The sequence below is a fragment of the Lithobates pipiens genome, unplaced genomic scaffold (assembly GCF_037356315.1).
Source record: "Lithobates pipiens isolate NorthernLeopardFrog02 unplaced genomic scaffold, aLitPip1_a1.2 Scaffold_28, whole genome shotgun sequence".
Lineage (NCBI taxonomy): Eukaryota > Metazoa > Chordata > Amphibia > Anura > Ranidae > Lithobates > Lithobates pipiens.
Window position 1 is genome coordinate 174625487 of NW_027507789.1, and position 27669 is coordinate 174653155.

General features: G+C 45.5%; 1 protein-coding gene across 1 annotated transcript in view; it reads left to right on the forward strand.

Moving 5' to 3' along the window:
* LOC143935836 (NXPE family member 4-like) overlaps nucleotides 1–27669 on the forward strand; it is a 190060-nt gene that overhangs the window by 105516 nt on the left and 56875 nt on the right. The window lies entirely within an intron of this gene.

Sequence of the window (27669 nt, forward strand, 5' to 3'; positions counted from 1 at the left end):
TGCATCCCTGATCATGCCCCACTGGCGTGGTGAGAAAAAACCGAGCTCCCCTGACCCTGTCCTGGTGCCATAGTCGCACAGGTACTCATTGATGGCCCTCTGCTGTGTGTGCAGCCGCTGCAGCATGGCCAACGTTGAGTTCCACCTGGTGGGCATGTCACATATAAGGCGGTTCTTGGGCAGGTTCAACTCCTTTTGGAGCTCAGCCAGCCCAGCACAGGCATTAAATGATCGGCTGAAATGCACACAGACTTTCCTGGCCTGCTTCAGGACATCCTGTAAGCCCGGGTACCTGCACCAGGTTAAGGACGTGAGCTACACAGGGCACATGGGTCAGTTGTCCCTGTCAGAGGGCGGAGAGGAGGTTGGTGGCATTGTCGCAAACCACCATTCCTGGCTTAAGCTGGCGTGGCGTCAACCACCTCTCGGCCTGCCCCTGCAGAGCTGACAAAACATCCGCCCCAGTGTGGCTCCTGTCCCCCAAACAAACCAGTGCAAGCACGGCATGGCATTGTTTTGCCTGCGTACTTGCGTAGCCCCTGGAACGCCTACTGAGCACCGCTGGTTCTGAGGACAGAGCACTGGAAGAGGCCATGGAGGAAGAAGAAGAAGAGGAGGGGGTGGAGGAGAGAGGTGTGTCACAACCAATAGTAGCATTTTGGAGGCGTGGTGGCGGAACAACCTCCAACACTACTGCACCTTGTCCTGCATCCTTCCCAGCTGCCAGAAGAGTGACCCAATGGGCCGTGAAAGACAGGTAACGTCCCGGTCCATGCCTGCTGGACCATGAGTCAGCGGTAATATGCACCTTACCGCTGACCGCCCTGTCCAGCGAGGCAAGGACATTGCCTTCCACATGCCGGAAGGGGGCCGAGTCTACCAACTGAAAAGGCAGCAGTTGAAGTGCTAGCAATTTAGCCAAGCTAGCATTCAACCGCTGGGCATGTGGATGGCTGGGAGTGAACTTCTTTCTCCGGTCCAGCAGCTGGGGCAGGGACATTTGCCTGCTACAATCGGACATGGGTGTACTGCTAGCAGAGTGCCCGGAAGCACTTGGCTGTGACACACCTAATTCTATACCTTCATTCCTCTCAGAGCAGGTTTCAGAGAGGACTGAAGGCCTAGTGGGGTTGGAGATGCCAGCTGATGAGGAGCAAGGAGAGGTCCGCTTTGTTCTTTGGTGTGGGTCTTTGAGGTACGCTTGCCAACGAGCTGCACGGTAGGTCAACATATGTCTGGTCAAGCATGTGGTGCCCAAGCGGCTGATGTTTTGGCCACACGAGATACGCTTGAGACATATGTTGCAAATAGCAGCGATGCGATCTGATGCACTCGTCTCAAAAAAGGCCCACACCAAAGAACTTTTAGAATAACGCGCAGAGGCAGCGCCCTGCACAGGATTCATTTGGTGTGCTGCCCCTAAGCTGGCGCCCGGAGGGCATCCTGCCTCTTTGGACATGTGCCTCCTCCTCCTCCACTCTCCTACCAGGCACCCACGTGGAGTCAGTGCCCTCATCATCCCCTCCCTCTTGATCGCTGTAGCAAACCTGGCAGTATGCTGCAGCTTGTGGAACATGACTGCCAGATTGCTGTCCTTCTTGAGCATCCCCTCTCTCTGCATTCACGCTACTGCCTTCCTCTAGCTGAGTATCATCATCAGAGCCTACAAAACACTGGGCATCCTCCTGGAGCATGTACCCAACACTGTGCTCAAAGAGTTCAGGAGACTCCTCAGGAGGACGTGGTGGGTCTAGGGAAGGAGTCACTGATGATGACATTGAGAGGAGGGAAGACGATGCGTTGGCAGCTGCTTTGCTAGTACCCTGAGACTGGGTGAGAGAGGATGAGGAGGATGAAGAGGGCTTGGTCATCCACTCTACCAAGTCATTGGCATGTTGCGGCTCAACATGTCCAGCTGCCAAAAAGAAGGACAAGCGTGTCCCATGGCCACGTGCTGATGATGACAATGCACCGCATCCACGACCAGCACTGTTGTCTCTAGGCACAGAGCCTGCTTGCCCTCTTTTATCGGCTCGCGCCTGTCTGCCTCTCCTTGCTGGCCTTCCAGACATGGTAATGGCCTGAAAGGAGTTGGGAAAAACAGCAATTGGGTAGTGTATATTGTGCTGGAGGCACACAACACCCACTAACTCCTGCAGATGCCTTTTTTATAGAACACCAGCAATAAAGGGTAAATACAGATGTATACTGTGTTGTGCTGGAGGCACACACAACTTCCAATAACTCCTGCAGATGGCAGATGGCTCAAATAGAGAAGAGCTATGTAGGTGTATATAGCGGTGTGTACTGGGTACAGAGCACGCAGACAGCACGCAGACAGCACGCACAAGCTCCTAACACTGACTGCAAGCTCTATTATTAAAGATAGATATATCGCTAGCTATATAGGTGAGGTGAATATAGCGGTGTATACTGCAGTCAGGGCACGCAGACAACAACCACTACAGAAGAGCAAGATCGAAAAATCGGCCGATAACGATCGGTGTATACTGTGTTGAAGGTACACAGAACACCCACTAACTGCTTCAGACGCCAACACACTACACAAGGCCGCCGCGCTGGCGGCCTTATATAGTGTGGGGCGCGTACTACACAGCCTGAGCTATGATTGGCCACAGGCATCCTGCCTGTGGGCAATCATGGCTCTCCTGGCTGCCAGCGCTGTGATTGGCCAAGCATGCGGGGTCACAGTGCATGCTTGGCCAATCATGAGCCAGCAATGCACTGCGCCATCGCAGTGCATTGTGGGCCATGAGCGCCACACGAATTTGGCGCGAACGGCCCATAACGTTCGGAATTCGCCGAACGGGTGAACAGCCGATGTTCGAGTCGAACGTATGTTTGACTCGAACACGAAGCTCATCCCTATATGCCAGATATAATTGAGTTCCAACAGGCCCGTGGTCAGATTGGCATATGTGGGCACAAAGTTTGAGCCCATAGGTCTGTAGGTAATAACTACCATCAAATTCAAAATAGTTATGTGTTAAGCAAAAGAGAGTTGCTTTCACAATAAACTCTGACAAGGATTAATGGGCCTGAAAAAGGATTAATGGAGGGGTCACCGGCAAGAAAATGTGTTACTGCTCTTAACCCGATGTGGGGTATCGAGATGTATAGTGAGATGACATCCAAAGAGAGCCAGGTGTATGTGGTTTCCCAGGTGTAATATTTTAACTTGTCCAGCAGGTGGATACTATCTCGGACTTAAGATGGAAGATTTCACGCTAAAGGTTGTGGAAAATGGTCTATATGGATGGAAAAATATCTAGATGTGCTTTCCATAGAGGCCACTATAGGACATCCTGTGGTGTGGGTGTGATACTTATAAATTTTGGGGAGATGTTAAAAATAATGTCTTTTGTAATATTCTCTCTGATGCCGCGTACACACGATCGGAATTCTGGCCAGAAAAAGACAGATGAGAGCTTTTCATTGGAAAATGCGACCGTGTGTATGCTCCATCGGAATTCTCGCCAGCCAAAAATTGATAGCATGTTCTCAATTTTCCCCACGGAAAAACTTTCTATCGGTAATTACGATCGTGTGTATGCAATTCCAACATGCCAAAAATCACGCATGCTCAGATTCAACTACGAGACAGAAGCTATTGGCTACTGGCTATTGAATTTTCTTTTTCTAGTCGCGTCGTACGTGTTGTACATCACCGCGTTATAAACAATCGGAATTTGGTGTGACCGTGTGTAGGCAAGAAAGCTTGAGCCGAATTCCGTCTGAATTCCGTCGGGAAAACCATCAGAGCTTTTTCCGATGAGAATTACGATCGCGTGTCCACGGGATTAAGGAAAGCCTTTTCCATAGAGTTAATGATGCCCTAATCTGAAACTCTATTGATGAGTGCATGGGCCTTTTTTGAACTGTGTTATTGTGTCACTCGTCAGACGTTTGTATGTATTGGTATCGGATAATAGTCGTGTGGATCCTAGGAATTAGTCAGACATATCCTGTACTATTATGGCTCCCCTCTTATCCACTGGTTTAATTATGAGGTCAGGATTACGGACTAGTTGTCATAAAGACACTGTCTCCAATGGGGTAAGGTTCGATCGAGAGTGGTGTTCTGGCACATATGTCGTACTTCCACATAGACTACCTGCTAAAAAAAACTCTGCACATAGGGTCCTTTGAAAAAAATATATATAGCCAGTGCCGCTACCTAAAAAGAAATATCATGTGCCACATCCGATATTGAAAGAACCAAAAGAAAGGATCCCCTATAGGATGGACTTTTAAGGCAAAGGATATTTATTCTCCCAAAAAAATATTCAATGATAAATTTTAAATAGTTTATTGCAAAAAATACACAACAAAAACATATGTATACATCAAAAACATGAAGCTTTTGAATATCTCTCAGAGAGTAGGTACAACTTGTGAATACACCTTATAGTCAAAAATGGTTTCTCACACCCAAAATGCGTCGGGTTCTCAGTTCTCTCAGGGGAGAGGAGACAGATCATGTGTTCATTCTAATTATTTAACATCTCTCTCCTCCGCTAGTCAGTCCCACCCCCCCCCTACAGTTAGAGACACATCTAGGGAACACAGTTAACCCCTTGATTGCGCCTAGCGTTTACCGCTTTCCTACCAGTGACATTTATACAGTAATCAATAGCTATTTTTAGCTATAATCAATGTATAGATGTCAATGATCCCAAAATAGTGTCAAAAGTGTCCAATCTGTCTGCCGCAATGTCGCAGTCCTGATAAAAATCGCAGATCGCCGCAATTACTAGTAAAAAAAAAATAATAAGAATAAAAATGACATAAATCTAGCCCTTATTTTGAAGATGCTATAACTTTTGCACAAACCAATCAATTTTTTTTTATCAGAAATATGTAGAAGACTATATATCAGCCTAAACTGAGAAGAAAATTTTATTTTTTTTTAAAACTGGGATATTTAAAACGACAAAATATTGTTTTATTTTCAAAATTGTCGCTTTTTGTTTTTTAGCGCAAAAATTAAAACCGCAGAGGTGATCAAATACCACCAAAAGAAAGCTCTATTTCTGGTGAAAAAGGGACATACATTTTGTTTGGGTACAACGTCGCACGACTGCGCAATTGTCATTTAAAGCGATGCAGTGCCGTATCACAATAAATGGCCTGTTCAGGAAGGGGGAAAATCCTTCCAGGGCTGAAGTGGTTAAAGGCATGTATCATAAAATGACAAAATGTATTAATCAACAAAAGACATAATACCACAATACAAAATGATAGAAATAAGCAAAACATTAAAAATTACATAGGATTTCCTGTAATTCTCCTACAGATCTGGTACCAATGTACCTATAAAGAATGCACATTCATTGTATCCGGATGCATCATCCATGAACGTGGGAATATCACAGGTCCTGATATGTACATGACAAACTTGCTCAACATGTTTCGCGGCAAAGCGTCGCTTCTTCAGGAGCTTGCAGTGTCGATTGAATAAAGATATACATATTAATATACATAAAAACAAAAATTAACATAATGGTAAACATAACACATATCACCACACTCACTTGTAAGTCGGACACCAAAACCGCAGCACCAACTCCTGAACTAGCATTAGCTTTTCGCATGGTAAGCAAACAGTGCAAGCTCTTGTGGAATAACCAATCTGTATTGTGGGATCCAAGGGTTCCTTCCATGCTCTATCATCACTACCACAGTGTGTCTAGATCAATGGGATAATGGGGGGGGGGACTTGAATCTCCCTCGTAGTGTGCGCACTTAGCTCCGATACGGACAGATCGGTGCTAGTGTTCACTGCACACGGTGACAGGGGAAAGTGGAGTGTTCACTGTCCCCTGAATGCCGAGGGCACAGGTACCCAATCTCCCCAATGGTGGGTGGAAGTCCCACCACTAGGAAGCGGGGCCCAAACTCCACCGCCTGAGCAGCCGCACATTCCAGCTGAACCTATTTGATTGTGTGGCGACCTCTAGTGGGTAAAAGGAGACACTGCAGCACACATGTCCGCCCAAGCAAGCCAGTACAAAACATTCAGAATAAAAATCATGGAAGGGTGCTCAAAATGATATGCAAGCCGAACATTCTGCCATGCATACAACATACATAAAATTATACAGAATATTATAAGATATATTGAAGCAATACCATGGTGTACATCATACATCAACTCATCTCCTATTGGCTGTAAGAATATTATATGGACATAGCATAGTATAGCATATATCATATTAGTCATTGGTAGTCTATATGGACAGAATTTCTCGCCTCCAGAGAATCTCCCCGGATAACTACAAAAGCTTCACTAAAGCATTTTATATGTGGGACATACAGTAATTATAAGGATGGCTATGAAGATAGATTGTAAATGCTACCAACTTCCTCCCTAGTGATCCAGCTTATTCTTATACAATACTGATATTGTCAATTACATTAACCACTTGCTTACGGGGCACCTAAACCCCCCTCCTGCGCAGCTTTTTTTTCAGCTTTTAGCGCTGTCACTCTTTGAACGACAATTGCGCAGACATACAACACTGTACCCAAATGAAATTTTTATATTTTTTTTCCCCACAAATAGAGCTTTCTTTTGGTGGCATTTGATCACCTCTGGGTTTTTAAATTTTTGTTTAAATTTTTTTTTAAAAGGCCGAAAATGTAAAAAAAAACGACAAAACCGTTTTATATTTTGTTAATACATTTTGCCAACAGGTAATTTTTCTCCTTCATTGATGTACACTGATAGGCTGCACTGATGGACACCGATATGCTGCATTGATGGGCACTGATAAGGCGACACTGATGGGCACTAGCAGGTTACACTGGTGGGCACTGAGGAGATGGCACTGGTGGGCACTGAGAGCTGGCACAGGTGGGCACTGAGAGCTGCCACTGATGGGCAGCACTGAAGGGCATTGATAGGTGGCACTGAAGGGCACTAATATTATTATAATGGCAGTGATGGGCACTGATGGGTGGCAGTGATGGTTGTCACTAGGGATGTGCTTTATGTTCGGGTCGAACATGAGTTTGACTCAAACATTGGCTGTTCACCCATTCGCCAAATAGAAAACAATTTGGGGTGTTCCGCAGCAAATTTGAAAGCCGCGGAACACCTTTTAAAAGTCTATGAGAGAAATCAAAAGTACTAATTTTAAAGGTTAATATGCAAGTTATTGTCATAAAAAGTGTTTGGGGACCTGGGACTTGCCCCAGGGGACATGTAACAATGCAAAAAAATTTTTTTTAAATGCCCGTTTTTTTCAGGAGCAGTGATTTTAATAATGCTTAAAGTGAAACAATAAAAGTGTAATATTCCTTTAAATTTCGTACCTGAGGGGTGTCTATAGTATGCCTGTAAAGCGGCGCATGTTTCCAGTGTTTAGAACAGTCTTACAGAAAAATTACATTTCTAAAGGAAAAAAGTAATTTAAAACTACTCGCGGTTATAATGAATTGTCGGTCCCAGCAATACACATAAAATTTCATAGATGAAAATGGCATGGGATTCCCCCACAGGGGAACCACGAACCAAAGTTAAAAGAAAATGTGTGGGGGTTCCCCGAAATTCCATACCAGGCAATTCAGGTCTGGTATGGATATCAAGGGGAACCCACACCAAAATTTAAAAAAAATGGCGTGGGGTCCCCCCAAAATCCATACCAGACCCTTATCCGAGCACACAATCTGGCTGGCCTCAGGAAAAGAGGGAGGATGAGAGAGCGCCCCCCTCCTGAATTGTACCAGGCTACATGCCCTCAACATTAGGGGGTACTTTGGGGTAGCCCCCCAAATCACCTTACCCCCATGTTGATGGGGAGAAGGGCCTCATCCCCACAACCCTTGCCCGGTGGTTGTGGGGGTCTGCGGGCAGGGGGCTTATCGAAATTTGTAAGCCCCCTTTAACAAGGGAACCCCCAGATCCCACCCCCCGTGTGAATTGGTAATGGGGTACAAATGTTCCCCTACAATTTCACAAAAAAGTGTCAAAAATGTTAAAAAAAAGACAATAGACGTTTTTTGACAATTCATTTATTAATGTTTTCTTCTTTCCCCGCTTCTTTTTCTGGTCTTCTTCTGGTCTTCCTTCGGTGTTCTTCTTCTTCCTCCATCTTGTTCTTTCCCCGCTTCCTCTTCTATCTTTGTCCGCTTCTTTCTCCGGTCTTCTCGTCCGGCATCTTCCTCCGGCTTCTTCTTCTCTGCTTCGTTCTCCAGACAATCCGCCTCAATGGGAGTCTCCCACTGTGTGACGTTTTTGTTCAGGTGACAGCTCTTATATAATGGAGGTGGGCCACCCGATGACCCCACGCTCCTCTGACACATGGGGACTTAATGTTGAGGGCATGTGGCCTGATACGGTTCAGGAGGGGGGGCACTCTCTGGCCCCCCCCTCTTTTCCTGCGGCCTGCCAGGTTGCATGCTCGAATAAGGGTCTGGTATGGCTTTTTGGGGGACCTCATTACATTTTTTCTTTACATTTTGGCACGGGGTTCCCCTTAAAATCCAACCAGACCTGAAGGGCCCAAGTGGCAGCTAACTGGGGTACAAATTTTGGAATACTGGGAATAATATATGTGATCATAAATTCGTTGTGTGAACTGGCAAAATGTTTTGCCCACATAGAAGGCTCCACATCTACGAAGCATCAGGTAGACAATGTCCTGTGTCTGGCAGTTAGCATGAAATTGTGGGCAAAACTCCTCTCCATTAGCTAATTGAAAGTGTGTGTCTTAACCCATGGGCAATATGTACATTTCCCACATATGTAAATCCCACGGGTTAGTGTTGTAGTATTATTGCGGGAAAAACAATCTCTGCAGAATCTCTGACATATTTGTGAAGTGTTTCATCCTCACATAACAAATGACAATGTTTTTGGAAACAGTTACGTAGATCTCAGTGTTGTGCCGAGTATCTAGTAATACATTTTGTAGTCTGGTGTATAGTAGTACGAGTCTTGCTGGAATATATCAGGAAATTTCTCTTCTGGCCACATGCCTTGTTATATGCTTTATGTAAAAGGGTCTTACTATAACCCCGCTGGAGGAGACGTTGGCCTAGCTCTAATGGTTGAGTTTTGAAGTCTGCTTTGTGTTTACAGTTACGTCTCAAATGGATGTACAGAATGTTTCTAATGAGTGGTTCTGGGTGTCCACTCTGGGCATGTAATATGGTGTTGCCTGTGGTTTCCTTACGGTACAATTTTGTAGCAACATTATTGTGTACATCCCTGTGGATCGTTCGATCGAAAAGGATATAGATTCTCTGTGCTCTCTTAAACTCATTAGTGTTTAGAAGGCCCATGAATTCCTGGAGTGATTCAACTGCCCCAGTCCAAATAAGCAGCATAGCATCAATATACCTGAACCTGTAGAAAGCTTGGTCCAGGTATTGACTAAATCTCTCTTCAAAAAAATAATCTTGCATCTTACCCCGACCCCGTTTGGTGTATGCAGGGGCACAGCATGTCCCCTTTGCAACGTCCTGCACCTGGAGGTAGTGGGAACCCATAAAGGTGAACCAATTGTGTTGCAGAATGAAAGAAAGTCATTTTAACACAAATTTGTTAAACTCCTGCTGCCTATGATCTTGCTCCATTAGGAAGGTTTTGACCATTTCAATGAGGGATACTTGAGTATAAAGAGTTGGGGGGAATAGCCAACCCATCTAGCCATCTTAGGAGGTCCAGGTTGTCACTAACATAGGAGGGGAGTCTAATGACATGGGGCATCAAAAAGAAGTCCACAAATCTACTTGCATTTTCTGTGATAGATCCGATCCCTGACACTATGAGTCTTCATGGAAGTGTTGATCTATTCTTGTGGATCTTAAGAATAGAATAGAATATGGCATCCCTAGGAAAGGGTACATTAAGGTATTTATAAGTTTCCTTATCAATGAGCGTATCTAGGTAGGCCGTATAAATTAACTGTTTTGAATTCAGACCTGAACTGAGATGTGACTTCGGTTTAAAGCTTTTGGTACCACTCTCTATTGTCTAAGATAGCGAAACACATATTGCTCATGGGTCATTAATACGATGTTTCCACCTTTATCTGACGATTTTATACTTGTATCTTGTCTTTGATGCAAATATGTTAAAGCTAACTGCTGTTGAAAGGTGAGAATGGCCTTGTAACGATATCACGTCCGGGACAGGAGATGTTGTAACTAGTTGCCATGTTGTGTGGAACACAGCCAACATTACAGAACAATTTTAACTTCCCCCTCCCTTGTCTTAGGAATCCAAAGCTTTTAACATTTTCAAAAGGAAAGGTTATCTCAGCAGAGGAAGCAGAACCAGGCTAGGTCAATAAAAAAGGCTCAAGTTGCCTGGCCAGATATTCAGGCCTGTTGTAAAACTGTCACCCTCTCCATTCAGAGAACCAACAGATACCCGTCGTAAATACCTCAAACCACATAGAGTGCAGACAGATTAGTATAGTTTTCTCTTAAACAGGGGTGGTGGCAGTTAAAGGGTTAATTGTGTAATTAGCCCAGTGACAATCGCTCTCAGGCTGCCCGCACCTAGATTGTGGTCCCGCAAGCTGGAAAATCTTTGTGCTGGGTGCAGCTGAGTGTGGCATTGTTACGTAAGTGACAGCGTGGTGTGAGGTTGGCCGGTCTTTTGTCGCCAGTTAGCGAGGAGGGCAGGGATTTGACACCCGCGTTCGTCACAGGCCTCACTGACTGTGTCAGGCATATGCTTGATTTCACTCACCATCGCAATAAGAAAAGCTTAGATTTGAGGATTTAGCGTCAAGAAATTGGCATGATTTCTTTTTAAAGCGTGTTGCACCAGTATGTGCAATATCGGTTAGTATTGAAGTAACTGAAGTAACCTGTGTCTCTGCTCACTTCCTGTGTGGCAGAGACACAGGATATCCTCATAAACCAAACGGAACCTCATAGTGTAAATCCGGATGATTGTTTATTAAAAAACTTTTTTTTTAAAGATATATAAAAGCAAATTGATCCAAAAAAGCCTGACTCAGTCAGGTACAAAGCTAGTGTGTCTCAGTTGCAGTGTATGAGCTCCTGACCGATGTGCTTTCCACGGAAGACCATGATATTTGGGCAGAACGATGCTCCATTGCATGCACCGAAGTACTCCACTGTGTGGCTAGCCAGTAAAGGACATAAGGATGAAAAAACAATGACATTCGTCCCTTCCTTACCTGACCTAAACCCTATTGAGAACTTGTGTGCCCTTCTTAAAATGGAAATTTACAATCAAGGAAAAGAGTACACCTCACTGAACAGTGTCTGGGAAGCTATGGTTGCTGCTGCACAAAAAGTTGATTGTCAACAGATCACGAAACTGACAGACTCTATAAATTAAATGCTTATGACTGTTATTGAAAAGAAGGGTGGCTTTATTGGCCACTGATGTTTTTTGAAAATGTCAGAAATGTTTATTTTTAAATTTTGAGTTGTTTGTTAATTATTCTCACTTTAACACAGGGGTAGGCAACCCCCCAGAACTGGTGCTGCAAGCAGCACGCAAAGCCTCTTTTGCTGGCACTTGACTCCCACCCATCAGCAGAGCAGCACAGGGAAGTGTCGATGAGACACCAATGCATTTCGATTTCAAAGTTCCCCATGCCGCACCTGCACTGAGGGGGAGGTACTGCACCCCCACACAATGTAAAAGATGGCAAACAATGTTTGGTTCTCTAACTGCTATAGCTGCGATTGTCAGCTTTTGTGATGGGGGAGAGATTGGGTGCAGTTCTGCTGGGGGGGTTCCTGTTTCCAGGAGGAGAAGGACTGTCTTGGCCACTGCTAAAGCTAATCACAGTCCTGCTAGCCCCGTCCACCATCTGGAGGAAAATGACTTGCTTGGTTGCCACTACCAATCTCAGAAAGAAGGGATTTCACTGTGATTGAGAAAACGACAATCAGGTAACAGTTTGTGGAATTACTGTTGAGCTTCTGGTAACTTTTTTGAAATTATTCATAAACCTTTGCATCCCTTTAAGCCACAGCCAGTATTCAGCGCAGTGAAAATCACACCCAAGCACTTTTTCTCATCTAGGGGGAGGCAACTTATGATCCTGCACACAGGCCCACTGCTTTCAGAAAATACCCCTGACCTGAGCTCATCATTGCATATCCATTCCAGATGCTTGTAATTGACATCACATACAAGCACGTGGGCTGGATGCAAGAGGTGAATCAGCAGGATGAGTGTGCCAAAACAAGTAGATGTGTCTCATCTCTGCTTCCTTTCACCACTCTGCATATCACACATATCATAGATGTGAAGACGGTACAGTGGTGGAGCAGATGAGCAGGAGGTTACAGCAGTGGGGAAAATGAGCAATAGGGGTTTAGAGGTGGAAGAGATGAGAAGGAGGAGGCTGAGACAAAAGTACAGTTAATTCACACTTGTTTAACCACTTCAACCCCGGAGGATTTGGCAGCTCAATGACCGCAAGACTTTTTACAATTTGGCACTGTGCTGCTTTAACTGGTAATTGTGCGGTCGTGCAATGTTGTACCCAAACTAAATTAGCTTTTTTCCCCACAAATTGAGCTTTCTTCTGGTGGTATTTGATTGCCTCTTCAATTTTTATTTTTTGCGATATAAATGAAAATAGACTGAAAATTTGGAAAATAAATGATATTTTCTAATTTTTGTTATAAAATTTTTTTAATAAACTCAATTTTAGTCATACATTTAGGCCAAAATGTATTCAACCACATGTCTTTGTTAAAAAAAATTTTTCAATAAGCATATATTTATTGTTTTTTGCGCAAAAGTTATAGCGTCTACAAACTAGGGTACATTTTTCTTGAGGTTCTGAAATGGCAGGGCAGTACAACCCCCCCCCCCCCCATGACCCCATTTTGGAAAGTAGACACCCCAAGGAAATTGCTGAGAGGCATGTTGAGCCCATTAAATATTTTATTTTTTTGTCACACGTGATTGAAAAACGACAAAAAAAAAAAAAAGAAATTACACAAAGTTGTCACTAAATGATATATTGCTCACACATGGCGTGGTTATATGTGGAATTACACCCCAAAATACATTCTGTTGCTTCTCCTGAGTCTGAGTTTTTGGGAGCCTAGCCACGAAATCCAATCACCGCCTTTAGGATTTCTAAGGGTGTAAATTTTTGATTTCACTCCTCACTACCGATCACAGTTTTCAAGGCCATAAAATGCCAAGATAGGACAACCCCCCCCCCCTCCCCCAATGACCCCATTTTGGAAAGTAGACACCCCAAGCTATTTGATGAGAGGCATGTTGAGTCCATGGAATATTTTATATTTTGCCACAATTTGCGGGAATAATAGGATTTTTGTACTCACCGTTAAATCCTTTTCTCTGAAGGTCATTGACGGGCACAGCAGCTTCATCTTGACCTTAGGGTTATATCGGCCCTTTAGGAGAGGACTAGGCAGAACATGTTAAAAACAGCAAAACTGCACAGTACCGCCCAGGGGGCGGTCCTACTGGCTATAACCCCTCACACTGCATCCAGCAGCTCAGTTTGTCAAAAGCAGTAGAAACATAGATAGGAGGGGTGGGTGCTGTTCATTGATGGACACAGCATCTTCATCTTAACCTTAGGGACGTCCCCAAGCAGTGTCAAAAAACGAGGGGTGGAAACAGCAAGAAAATAACTCCACCCATAACAACTAGAGCTCCTCAACGGAGGGGTTGCAACCTTAAACAGCTGCCTGCAAAACCTTGCGGCCGAAACAAGCATCCGAACATGCGCTCACATCAACCTTGTAAAATTTAGTGAAAGTGTGAACGAATTACCAGGTCGCCGCCTTACGCACCTGAGAAACAGACGCTTGATGTCGGAAAGCCCAAGAGGCACCAATTGCCCTGGTAGAATGCACTGTGACACTGTGGTTTAGGCATAAGCCTAAACCACAATCTGTCCAATCTACCAAGAAATGGTGGCTGAGTCCGTCAGGCCCTTCTTCGGCTCAGCCACTAATACAAACAGCGAGTCCGACCTCCGAAAAGGAGCCATAGCAGACAGATACACCTGCAGAGCCCGGACCACGTCCAAGGAATGCAAAGCAACCTCTTTGGTGTGTGACGGCTGAGGACATAAGGACGGAAGCACAATGTCAATATTTAGATGGAAGGCCGAAACAACCTTTGGAAGAAACGAAGGCTGCAGGCGCAGCACCGCCTTATCCATGTGAAGGACCAAGTAGGGAGACTTGCATGACAAGGCCGCCAACTCAGAAACCCTCCTGGCAGATGTAATAGCCACTAGAAAGACTACTTTTTGAGAGAGTGTCAATAAGGGAATCTCCCTAATGTTTTCAAACGGCGGTTTCTGAAGCACCGAGCGCACCAGATTCAAATCCCATGGAGGCAGTGGTGGTCGAACCGGAGGGGCCACATGTTGAACCCCCTGAACAAATGTACTCACCAATGAATGAGTCGCCAAAGGTTGCTGAAAAAAGACAGCCAAAGCTAATACCTGCCTCTTAATGGTGCTTAAGGCAAGTTTCTGATCCACTCCTCACTGCAAAAACAGCAGGATCCTGGAAACTGAATATGTACACGGACCGCCACCCCATCTCTTCACACATGGAGATGTAGGCCTTCCATGTACGATGATAAATCTTCCGAGAAGATGACTTCCATGCCCTCAGCATAGTGGAGATTACCAAATCCAACAGACTTCGGTCCCTTAACACCTGGCTTTCAACAGCCATGCCATTAAAGCCAGTGACGGTAAAGCAGGATGAAGTATTGGACCTTGCGACAGAAGGAACATCCGCCACCATTCGTACTATGTCGGCATACCAAGGACGCAGAGGTCAATCTGGAGCAATCAGAATTACCGGAATTCCCTTGGCCTCCACTCTGCAAAGCAGGGGTGGTAGAAGTTTGAGTGGGGGAAGGCATATATCAGCCAATAATTCTCACATGGAGCCACCGTGTCTGCTGCGTCCGCCCAGGGATCTTTTGACCTGGCCACAAACCTCTGTACCTTCTGATTGAGTTGAGAAGCCAGGAGATCCACATCTGGCGTGCCCCACCTTAGGCAAAGGAGCCGAAATACATCCGGATGTAGTGATTATTCCCCTTGGTCCAGCATGTGACGACTTAAGTATTCCGCTTGCCAGCTTTCTACGCCAGGAATGTACAAAGCCGACAGAGCCAGCACATGCCGCTCTGCCCACCTCAGGATGTGAGCGACCTCCAGGACTGCAGCCGAGCTCCTTGCTCCTCCTTGATGGTTGACATGCATCACTGTCGTGACGTTGTTTGTCTGGATCCTGACCGGATGCCCCTGCAGCCTCTCGGACCATGTGGAGAGGCACCATCTGATCGCCCGAAGCTCTAGCACATTGATTGGCAGCCGGGATTCTTCCTGCATGCAGCGACCCTGGACCGACTGTACGCGCCCAAACTCCTCCCCAACCGGTCAGGCTGGCATCCGTTGTGATCATCTTCCAATGAAGAGGAAGGAATGACTTCCCGGACCGAAGGGCGGGGTGACCTCAGCCACCAGAGCAGGGAATCCCACTAGCTGGCTCACCCGAATTTGAAAATCCAGGGACAATGAAGATTTGTCCCATTTGGACAGGATCTCCTTTTGCAAGACTCACGTGTGAAATAGAGCATACGGTACGTCCTCGAAAGTGGCTACCATGAGACCCAGGACTCGCATGCAAAAACGCAGCTATGACCACCCGCGGAACACCAACAACTTCACTGCAGCTTGAAGACTCTGCAGCTTGTCCGAAGGGAGAAAGACTCTCATCTCTGAGGAGTCCAGAAGCAAGCCTAGGTACTCCAGGTGTTGAGTCGGCACCAACACGACTTCTGGAGTTTCAGTACCCAACCAAACTCCCGAAGAGTTTGAATGGTGATCACCACATCCTCCCTTAATTCTGAAGCGGAAGCTTCTCTCAGAAGGAGATCACCCAGGTAACCCCTGATTGCGATCCTCGCTGCCTTAGTGAAGCCAGAATTGGGGCTAACACCTTGGTGAAGACCCTTGGTGCCGAAGCCAGGCAAAAAGGGAGAGCTACAAATTGGTAGTGCTCGTCCCTGACAGCAAATTGCAGAAACCTCTGATGCTTGATGCGTATGGGGACATGCAAGTATGCGTCCTTGATGTCCAGGGATGCCAGGAAATCCCCCTGATGGAGTACAGCGACCACTGAGTGAACTGATTTCATCCCGAACCTTTGTACTTTCACAAAGCTGTTGAGGGCCTTGAAATCCAGGACCGAACAGACCCCTTAATTTTTTGGGACAGATTGGAATAGAATCCCTGAAACATTTCCAGCATCGGTACAGGCCCTATCACCCCGTGCAGCAGCAGGTCCTGTACTGCCCTGAACAGGGCTTCCCGACGAGCCGGAACAAGATGAAGGATGGAGGGAAAAAATCCGTTTGGCAGACAAGAAAGAAACTCTATCTTGTATCCTGATGAAAACAGTTCGCAGACCCACTATTCGGAAAGCTGGGAAGTCCACCGAGCTGCAAACTCCCAAAGGCGATCCCACACCCAAGAGTTGGGCGGGGCAAACCTTCATGCGGCAACAGATTTGCTTGCAGGTTTGTTTTGCTTGCGAAACCAGGGACGTTTTTGTCCCTCAGTGGGCACCTTGTCAGACTGGGAACGCTTACCTGCCGACCCGGGCGGATGAAAAATCCGCTTCTGAGCAGAAAAGGAGGGCCCTTGCCTACGGCGTGGCTCCTTACCTTTCCTGGACTGTGGGAGCAACGTACTCTTACCCCTAGTAACATTCTTAATAATGTCATCCAGTGAGGCTCCAAATAGCCTCTCTCCCTAGAAGGGCAAATCTGCCACTGCTTTCTTAGATGCCTGGTCCGCAGACCAGCATTTCAGCCAAATCAGGCGACATAGCACTACTGCTGATATTGAGGCTCTAGAGAGCAAGGGGGCCATATCTAAGGCCGCATCACAGACAAACTTAAGGCCCTGCACCAACTGGTCTGCAAGCTCCATGCAGACCGGTGAAGCATGTTGCTTCTCCAACTCACGGTGCAACAATTTAGCCCATTCAGTAAGTGTCTGTGACACCAGGGCCATGGCTAACACTGGCTGCAATGCTGACCCCACCACCGTAAACATGGACCGGGCAACCACCTTGGCCCTCCTGTCGGCAGCGTCCTTGAAAGCAGGGGTCCCTTCTAACAGAATCGTGGTCCTGGACACCTGGGAGTCCATTCCTTCAAGAAAATGGGGTAATGCACCGCCATGCATTTCGGGACTAAAAAACGCCCACTGCGGGGTTCTTCACTCCTTGTAAATAAAGGAAACACCTTAGCCATGCGGGCTGGCTTGTGGGACCCTAAAGGGACCGACACCTCTGTAGATGCCCCCGCTGTATCCTCCATCTTTAGGGTATCCCGCGCTGCTGTGATGAGTGCTCCTATATGCACTTTTTTTTTTCCTGCGCTGACCTGGAGTCATTCTCACTGTCCAAACGGTCCTGGTCCGCATCCTCTGACATGTCATAACAGGGGCCGCCTGCCACAGCGGGACCCAAGTCTGAATCAGAGCTTTCCCCAGAAGATGATGGGGGGAGGGGGTGTTTTTTTACCCCCCTTGCGTCCGCACTCAGCTTCCACCCTGGCAACAAAGGCCTCCAGGAACGCGGACAGAGCGTCCATAAGCACCGCAGGTGCAGGTGAACCGGTTGCCATAACAGGGATGTCTATGGAAGAAGCGCCAGCTTCTGACGCCATGCTGACCCGCACTCTCCTGTCACCACTTAGGGACCTAAGGCAAGTCACACAAAATGTCCACTCTCCTAGCTGCCACAGACTGAGGGGCCCACCGCAGGACTCACCACCCTGACTCAGGTACTGTGCTGTGCTGCTGCTGTCTGCTCTCCCCATGTCAGTCTGGACACAGGGGGAGAGAATATTATTCTGTTACATCTCAAAGATATAGATTCAAACATATAAAAAAGGGAGAAAATAATAAAAAAAAGGTACAAAGAAGGTAAAGGTACCACATGTAAAAAAGAGAAAGAAAACTGCAATGACTCAACAATATAGTACTGCATGTAAGAAAATAAAGATTACATCATTAAAAAGTTCAAGTTCAATATTATGAGGATGAAGCATCATTTGGAAACGACCGCACAATTGTCAACTAAAGCGACGCAGTAGCGAATTGCAAAAAAAAAATGCTCTGTTCTTTTGCCAGCCAAATGGTTCGATCTGTAGTGGTTAAGTGGCTGCCAGCAATTGCTGGCAATACAAAAAAAATGTGGGGCCCCCAAAATCCATACCAGACCCTTATCCAAGCACACAACAGGCAGGCCAGCAAAGGGGGGGATGAGCGAGGGCCCCCCTCCTCAACCACACAAGTCCACATGCTCTCAAAATGAGGGGGTGCTTTGGGGCAGGGGGGGCTGTATAGTATTTGCAATGATCACTGTATTAGTGTCACTGCTGATGTCAGCCACTTCCAGCTCAGTGTCAGTTATTGCCAGATTGCCTAATGCACTATCACAGTGCCATTATAAGTCGCTGATCATCGCCATTAACAGTATAAAAAATACAGCATACATATATATAGCAAAGGGCGGGATTGCTCGGTTACATCAGTGGGTAGCCCCGCCCTTGCCGCCAAAACAAAAAGACGGCAGTCGGCAGAACACCTCCCATGGAGGCAAAGGGGGTTATTTACGAAAGGCAAATCCACTTTGCACTGCAAGTGCACTTGGAAGTGCAGTCGCTCTAAATCTAAGGGGTAGATCTGAGGGGAAGCTCTGCTGATTTTATAATCCAATCATGTGCAAGCTAAAATGCCTCAAAATGCATGTCCCCCTCGGATCTACAGCGACTTTATTTTAAAGTGCACTTGCAGTGCAAAGTGGATTTTCCTTTAGTGAATAACCCCCAAACCATTTTCATTTTTTTCTTTCTATTTTTCGGGACCGTCTGTGCCGTGATTGACGATGGATTTACATCGCGGGCACCTTTTTTTTATTTAATAAAGGATTTGTCAAAAACTGTCTCCAGTCATCTTTACTTTTTTTACACTTTTTTGGTGAATGGGTATCCAAAAAGTATGGGGTACCCCATACTTATTCACATAGGGGGTGGCCAGGATCTGGGGGCCCCCTTGGTAAAGGGGGCTTCCAGATTCTGATAAGCCCCCACAACCACCGGGCAAGGGTTGTGGGGATGAGGCCCTTTTCCCCATCAACTTGGGGATAAGGTGCTTTTGGGGGGAACACAAAGTTCCCTCCCCATGTTGAGAGCATGCAAGCCTGCCAGATTGCATGCTCAGATATGGGTCTGGTATGGATTTTCTTTTGCGTGGGTTCCCCTTAATATCCATACCAGAGCTGAAGGGCCTGGTATGTATTTTTTTTTGGGGGGGGGGCTCACGGCTTTTTTTTTTACTTGGGTTCCACTTAATATCCATACCAAACCTGAAGGGCCTGGTTTGGATTTTGGGGGGATCCCCATGCCATTTTTTATTTTTTGGTGCGGGGTTCCCCTTAATATCCATACTAGACCCTAAGGGCCTGGTGATGGACTGGGGGGGGGGCTGTGCCATTTTTTTTCAAAAATTGTATCTATTTTGCCAGGATACGGCAATACATTACAGCCACGAGCTGTTTTGAATTACATTTTTTCCTTTAGAAATTTAATTTTGCTGTGGTATTGTTATGAACATGGGAAAGATGCGCTACTTTACAGGCAGCTTAATGGGGACACCCCAGCCATGATATTTAAAGGAATATTTCGGGTTTTTTTTGTTTCTGTAAGCATTATTAAAATCACTGTTCCTGAAAAAACAGCTGTTTGTAAAACTTTTTTTTCATTGATACATGTCCCCTGGGGCAGCCCCATACACTTTTTATAGCAATAACTTGCATATAAGCCTTTAAAATTAGCACTTTTGATTTTTCATGTTCGTTTTTTTCATTTACTGTGTAAAATAAAAATAAACAAAACCAAGTGGTGATCAAATACCAACATAGGAAAGCACTATTTGTGTAAAAAAAATATAATTGTTTTGTGTACAGAGTTGCATGATCGCCCAATTATCAGTTAAAGTGGTGCAGTGCTAAATAGCAAAAAATGGCCTGGTCATGAAGGGGGTAAAATCTTCCTGAGCTCAAGTGGTTAAAGTGGAGGTTCACACAAAAATTGAACCTCCGCTTTTCAGAACCGCCCCACCCCCCGGTGTCACATTTGCCACCTTTCAGGGGGGGTGCAGATACCTGTCTAAAGCCTCATACACACGATCGGACTTTGTACAAACTTTCCCGTAGACTTTTGTACAAAGGGCGTAGTCCACAAGTTTGTATTGCATACACACGATCTGACTTTTTGACAACAAACACGAACGTAGTGACGTCACAACGTACTGATGACACTTCAAAAGAGGACGTTCAATTACTCCAGCGCCACTTTTGGTCAACTTCTGTATTGTAGTCTGATCTTTTGCATTGGTTCTGAGCATGCGTGTTTGTTCCTTGTACAAAAGTCCGATGGTTTTGCGTACACACGATCAGACTTTGCTCCATCGGACTATTGTTGCCAGAAAGTTTGTCCGTTCGCACAGCCAACAAAAGTCCGATGAAAACAGAAAAAGTTTGTCCGATGGAGCGTACACGCAGTTGGATGTTGCTCCAAAACAGCTAATTTTCATGTTTGTTGTCAAAAAGTCAGATCGTGTGTACGGGCCTTAAGACAGGTATTTGCACCCATTTCCGTGCATAGACCACCACGCTGTCTGCTGGGACACACACGGGTCCCAGAGACAGCAGGCACCATTCAGATTGCGCTGCCTGACTCACGCATCCGCAGTAGGGAATCAGGAAGTGAAGCCACAAGGCTTCATTTCCTGATTCCCTTACCGAAGACCGAGGGATGGTTCAGCCTCGGGTGAGGACATCGCTGGACCCTGGGACAATTGAGTGTCCTTATTTTAAAAGTCAGCAGCTGCAGTATTTGTAGCTGCTGACTTTAAAAAAAATTGTGGGAATCCTGCTTTAAAGGGCCTCTGTATTGAAAAACATTAAAAAAAAAAAAAAAAAAAACAATAAAGAGAACTGGTTAGCACTGATACGTTGTTTGAGAGTTCAGTTCAGGGCACGTGATTTCTTGCAGAATCAAATCTTGCAGAAAAATGTTTTTAGCCTGAAAAAATAAAAATCTATGTAGACACCACATCTAAGGACTGGTAAGGTGAAATATATTATACACATTTTAGTTCTTCGATTTAGATATAGGCCAGCCAATAAAGCCAAGGTCCAAGATGCAATAACCCCCAGTAGCTGATGTGATTTTGTTTTAAAGAAAAATGAGGGAAAAATGAAGTGTGCTATTACTACCAATTGACTTCTGTACAACAAGCCTGATGGGTTTTTACAGAACGATCGGTACCGCTGGATGTATCGGGCAACACTGATCAATGTGTTCTGATGGTAGGGAAGGCTCCCCACTGTCAGAATACAATTACACAGGGGAAGTGATTCCCCCATTCATCTCAATTGTGTGGATGGGGGAATCAGATCATTTTTTTTTTCCATCCAACCTACACAAATATCAATTTTTTTTTTAACTCTGAGTGTTTGGGCTTAGCCTTACAGTCCCCCTCCTTTGTTTTTTACATATCCTATTGGTCAACATATTGGTATATGAGGGAGTCCTTGTATAGACATATCCCCCACCTAATTGGTGGGTTGATTTTATTTGGAGTGTCTCCTATATATCGAGTTGTGTTGAGAGAGTTAGTGTATTCCTAACTGTAGTAATATGCCCAAAACATGTTCGACCAATTCAGTATACAAGTATGGCTTGAATCTGCAACTGTCAAATAATGTTTGGGGAGATGCTGGCATAAGCACTGTACTATATGTCTTGTAGGACTTGTATAAACCATATATCGCTCACCAAACCAACCTCATTCCAAGTCTGGTCTCAAGCTGGTCTTAGTTACCATTAAAACATTTGCAGTCCTCCATGGGATTCCGGTACGTATTCGCGATTTCAAGATCTCTCTCTTCGCTGATGACGTTCTCCTGACTCTTACGCAGCCCCATATCTCTCTCCCGAACTTACATCTCGAACTGGATAGATATAGTGCTCTATCGGGGTACAAAATCAATAGCTCTAAAACGGAAGCCCTCCCCCTTAATATCCCCCCCTATACTGTATCGGTACTGTCACAATCATTTGATTATACGTGGAGGACGTCCTCTCTAAAATACCTGGGGGTCCACCTAACGCCTTCCTACGACTCTCTCTATGCAGCCAACTTTCCCCAACTGCTTGTATCTATCAAAACATCCTTAGCCAAGTGGAGATCTCTGAGGCTGTCACTGCTTGGTCATCTCGCAACACTAAAAATGACCGTTTTACCCAAACTTTTGTACCTCTTTGAGACTTTGCCCATCCCTATCCCTGCCTCACTTTTTAAAAAACTCCAGAGTGATCTTTTAAATTTTTTCTGGAACTATAAGAGACACCGGATCAGCAAATCAGTTCTGTACGCCCCCCGTACCCAGGGCGGCCTAGCATTCCCCAATATAGCCAAATACTACCTGGCTGCCCAGTTGCGTCCTGTGGCCTCCTGGTGTACTCTCCACGCTTTTAATCGCTGGACGCAGATTGAGAAGCTGTGGTTAGCCCCCATTCACCTGAAATCCATGCTTTGGAGCTCGGATATTACACATGGGGGGGCACCCCTCTTGGGCCCCATGGCGCTGCTGCGCACACTTTGGCGGCGTGCGAAATTGTCGTATCTGCTTACTACTGACTCCTCACCGGTGACCTCATTCCTGTTCACGCCAAATATCCCGGACAGCCTGACCTCGCAGATGTCCCACTTTTGGATGAACAGAGACTTATTCCATTATGGCCACCTGATAGACCCCAGAACTAGATTTTTGAAATCCTTCCAAGACTTACAGAACACCTTTAATCTACCCAAACAGGCCTTCTTCAGTTATCTGCAACTTCGGCACTATGCCCATTCATTCGTGGCCAACCTTTGTTTTTCCCCTTTAACTGAATTTGAAAAAATATGTTTGGAGGGCTCTTCCCCACAGGGTATGATATCCCGCACCTACCAGCTTCTGATTGCGTCCCCCTCACCGGACGAGCCAAGGCATGCCTATATGGGCAAGTGGGAGCAGGCCCTGGGTGAAACTATACCCCTAAACACGTGGCAGCGTATCTGGTCGCAGGCTTCCAGAAGCTCCATTTGCACACTCTACAAGGAGAACCAATACAAGATTCTATTCCATTGGTATCAGACCCCGGACCTGCTCCACTCCATATACCCACTGTCTGACTCCCGTTGCTGGCGCTGCCATAAAGATAGGGGAACGTTATTCCATATCTATTGGACGTGCCCCCTACTTCACCCATACTGGCTGATGGTGCAGTCCTTGCTCCGATCTATCTTCGGCGCTGAGGTGCCCTTGGATCCCAAAATTTATCTGTTGGGTCTGCCACCCGTCTCCTTCACTAAAAGGTCACAGAAACTATTGTCGCATGTATTAACCGCAGCCCGCTGCCTGGTGGCCCTAAAATGGAAGCAGACGGACCCCCCCTCCTTATCTGAGCTCCACGCCAGGATCAGAGATGTTAAGAGGATGGAATACCTGACGGCCTCCCTGAATGACACCCTTGATAAGCACGACGGAATCTGGGGGCCTTGGGTCCTATTCGAGACTCCCCCAGCCTACTGATGTATTTTATTTTTTTTTTCTCATGGGGCTATTGCTCCCTGAGGGGGCTGTTTTTTTTTTTTTGGGGACAGCCCTGGGCTCTGGGGGCGGGAGGCTGCCTTAACCCTTTTGCACCCTATTTCTATTCTTTCTCTTCTCTTCCTGACTTAGCTTTTCCCCTCTCGGATGCTCCTATTGCTATATGTTGAAGTGACCTGTCACAGGAGACCCGCTATTGCGGCCCTTTTACTCTATAGTAGTTTATTAGGATCTCAGGGGTCATAAACTTTACGAACCGCCACCTACTCTTACCCCTACTCGGGATGCAGGTTTAACTGACAATCTGATGGTGTGCTTATGACTGTACTATGCATCATCCTGTGCTCTTTATTGGGAATGCTCTGTTCTCCTTTTTATTCTTTTTCCCTTTGTCCTGTTCGCACGATTCTTCGTGTTCTTGTTCACCTTTCCTATTTTCCTTCTCTCTCTTTAAGTTCCCTTCTTTTTTCTTTTTTGGTCACAGAAAGGTTTGTTAAATTGACCGGTAGCAGGCTGCAGGAATCTAACTCTCCCGGTAACTGAGTGTCATTGTACTGTAATGCATGAGTTGATGCAATGTTGTATTCTTTGCCTTTGCTTACTGTGGTCTGTGACCGCTTACTTTTATTGCCTGTGCCTTATTGTTCCTTCTTTGATTTCTTTGTTTCACTTGAAATTTCAATAAAATGTCAGTTTTCAAAAAAAAAAAAAACATTTGCAGTCCTACAAGCGCAAACCCAACTTCCACACAGGGAATGCTTTAGATATCTTCAAATTGTTCACTTTGCTCAAACAGTTATAGGAGCTTGCTCAGGACAACTTAACCATGTTTGAGGGTATATGCGACTCAGATCCACATGCTCCAGGTATCATCTTTCACCTCTATACTCAACTCTCCCTCGTTTGCTCTACAGTGGTCCAAGGACCTAGCATTAGACATAGATGTAGAGGACTGGACGAGCATATGGACTCACACAAAAAACTCATCCCAACATGTTGTCACATCAGAAGCAAATTATAAAGTCCTCATGCGGTGGTATCTGGTCCCAACCAGAATTGCTAAGTTCCTGCCAAGTTCTCCACCGAATTGCTTCCGAGGTTGCATTGAAAAAGGCACACATTTGGTGGACATGTCCGATTGTACAATGCTTCTGGGTGGCAACATTTCAAATGGCCTCCACATTGCTCCGAGAAAATCTAGACCCTGACTCTTCCATTGCTTTACTAAGCTATATTCCACCAGATTATACCAGAGCACAACTGCACTCCTTCAACTCACCACAGCGGCCAAGCAAATGATAGCTAAGTCCTGGAAGACACCGACCCTATATATAGCTGAAGTGAAAAGTAGGATCACCCATGCTATGATACATGGCAAAATTGAAGCAATGATCTTAGACAAGATTCTCCAACACTTCAAAATTTGGCACCCATGGATAGATCATAAATCATTTCCTGCCCCCTGACTTGATAAGCATCTCCTAGAACCTTAGTTTCACCCTGACCTTCAGCGACAAAAAAATTGTACATCCTAGGCCCATGCGGACTACCTGACCACCTTTCCACTAACTAACCTTTCCTTCTTTCTTCCTAGCCCCCTTTTCTTCTTGACTCCCTTCCCCTCTCTCAAACCCTCCCTCCTTATTCATCGTGTACCACTGGTAACTAGTTAATACAAATTGTTCATTTGGTACCATGCTCACCCTCTTACAGAGTAATTCCATTAGCTAGCCTTCTTGTGTCAAAGGGCGCTTGTCCCCTCCCATGTTATAGCATTTATAGCTCCTACTGGATTGTGTAATCTAAGTTGGCTTATTCAAACTCTGTACCCCTTGCCCCAATATGTTTTCATCTCATTGTTCTATCGAGATGTACACTGTTATTTGTACTTACTCAACTTTAAACTGTATTGTCAGTAACTGTTGTTACCAATAACAATTTTTGAAAAGAAACCATATATCGCTGACTTAATTATATTCATGACATTAATGATATTACTGTATTCCTTTACTAACCACCCCCCCCTGCCGGTACCGGGGGTTTTTGATAGTCTGCAGTATTAACTATTGGCTGGTCTGTCATGTACCTGGAGTACCTTGAAAACCCCTTTACTAACCCTTCTCAACAATTTTATTTTCTATTTTGTAATTCCCTACTGGACCCCCACAGTTTATACTTTCTAATAATATAATATTTCTATTCTCTTCTGTCTCCTCCTCCCTCAGGTACCACATTTGGCACCTTTCAGGGGGAGGGGGGAACAGGCACCATCTGACAGGTACCATTCCTCAGGGAGACGGGGCAGCTTCAGGCATGAACAGTAGGAAACTGACTGTGAAGCCAAAAGGAATGTTCCTTTAACGTTCCCTTAATGTTCCCTTAACAGGAATGGCGGTGGCTGCACCCGACAGCCGATCCAAAGATCAGCTGGGGTGCCGACATCGTGGGCTCCCTAAACAGGTAAGTGTCCGTATATTAAAAGTCAGCAGCTGCTGACTTTTAATTTTTGCATCTTTAACGTAGAGGTCTATATTTTTTTTCTTGGCATTTGCCTTCTTGTTTTTTTTTTTTCCTGCCTTATCCCTTAGCTTCCCCTAGGGCCCAGCCTCTCCAGCATTACACCCCTTGATGAGCCTTGAAGAACTCTTCTTTGAACGGCCTCACCTTGTGCATACACGTGCTATCTTAATTGTGCCATCTATTCAATTTACCTTGTATAATGTACGTGGTTTGAATGTTCCAGAGAAGTGTTCTAAACTAAAGTCAGAAACTAGGCGTATCAAGGCATATCAAGTGATGTTTCCGCAAGAGACACATTTCTGCTTGAATAAGAGTCCTAGTTTGCATTGCTCTAGATTTCCCTTTGCATATCACAGCACTTCCCCAAATTCGAAATCCAAAGGTGTTTCTATCCTCATTTCTAAACAACTTCCCTGGAGGGAGACTGATGTTGTTTCGGACAATGAGGGGCTCTGTTTGATTGTGAAGGGAACTAGATTTGAGCATAAAACCTATACCTTCCAAATGTTAATCAAATTATCTTCCTAGAAAGATTTCTAGAACGTATAGTCCAACAGAGAGAGAACATTCTTATTATTGGAGGTGATTTTAAGATTTTAATCTAGCTTTTTTTTTTTTTTTATAATTGTATTTTTATAAAATTTCAGAGCAGATACAGTATAGTCAAGCATTGAAATAATCAATAGGCAGAAGTGAGTATAGATTATAACATAAACGTTAACTACAGAAGATTAATGTCCACATATGCAGGCACAAAGGTGAACTGCATAACTATAACAGGTAAAGTGAGTAACATACAGTTTATGAAAGGCAAAAAACAAAAACGTATGACAGTAGGCCAGAGGCCAAAGAGAGACAAAGCAACAAAACATCCATATAATCATCTTGGTGAGTCTCGGGGGGGGGGTAGGTTACCTGGGCTAGTACATAGAGAAGGTAAATGGGAGGGAGAAAGATGGGAATAGATGCCAGGAAGGAGGGGTTACGACCGGCAGCTGCGATCATTAAGGGTGTACAGACAGGGGAGCCCCATACTCCGACCGATCCCATGATTCCCAAACTTTATCCAACTGGGGAACTAAGTCATGCACCGAGGCCATCAGATACTCCATTCTCCGTATCTCGGACAACAGTTGAAGAAATCTAGGCCAGGGAGGGGTTGTGTCCGATAACCAGCATAACGGGATAAGCAGCTAATAGAATATAGGAGATCAGCCGGTTTGTATTTTTAGGTAGGCTCGGGATAGGGAGGCCCAGCAAGCAGTGCAAGGGATCGATCGGAAGGTACACCCCCGTCACCAACGATCCCACCTCTATCCAAAAGGAACGTATCAGGGGGCATTTCCAAAAGATGTGGAACAGTGACCCGACGTCAAGCCCACAAAGTCAGCAACGCGGTGAGACTGAGGGGTCAAATTTGTGGATGACATC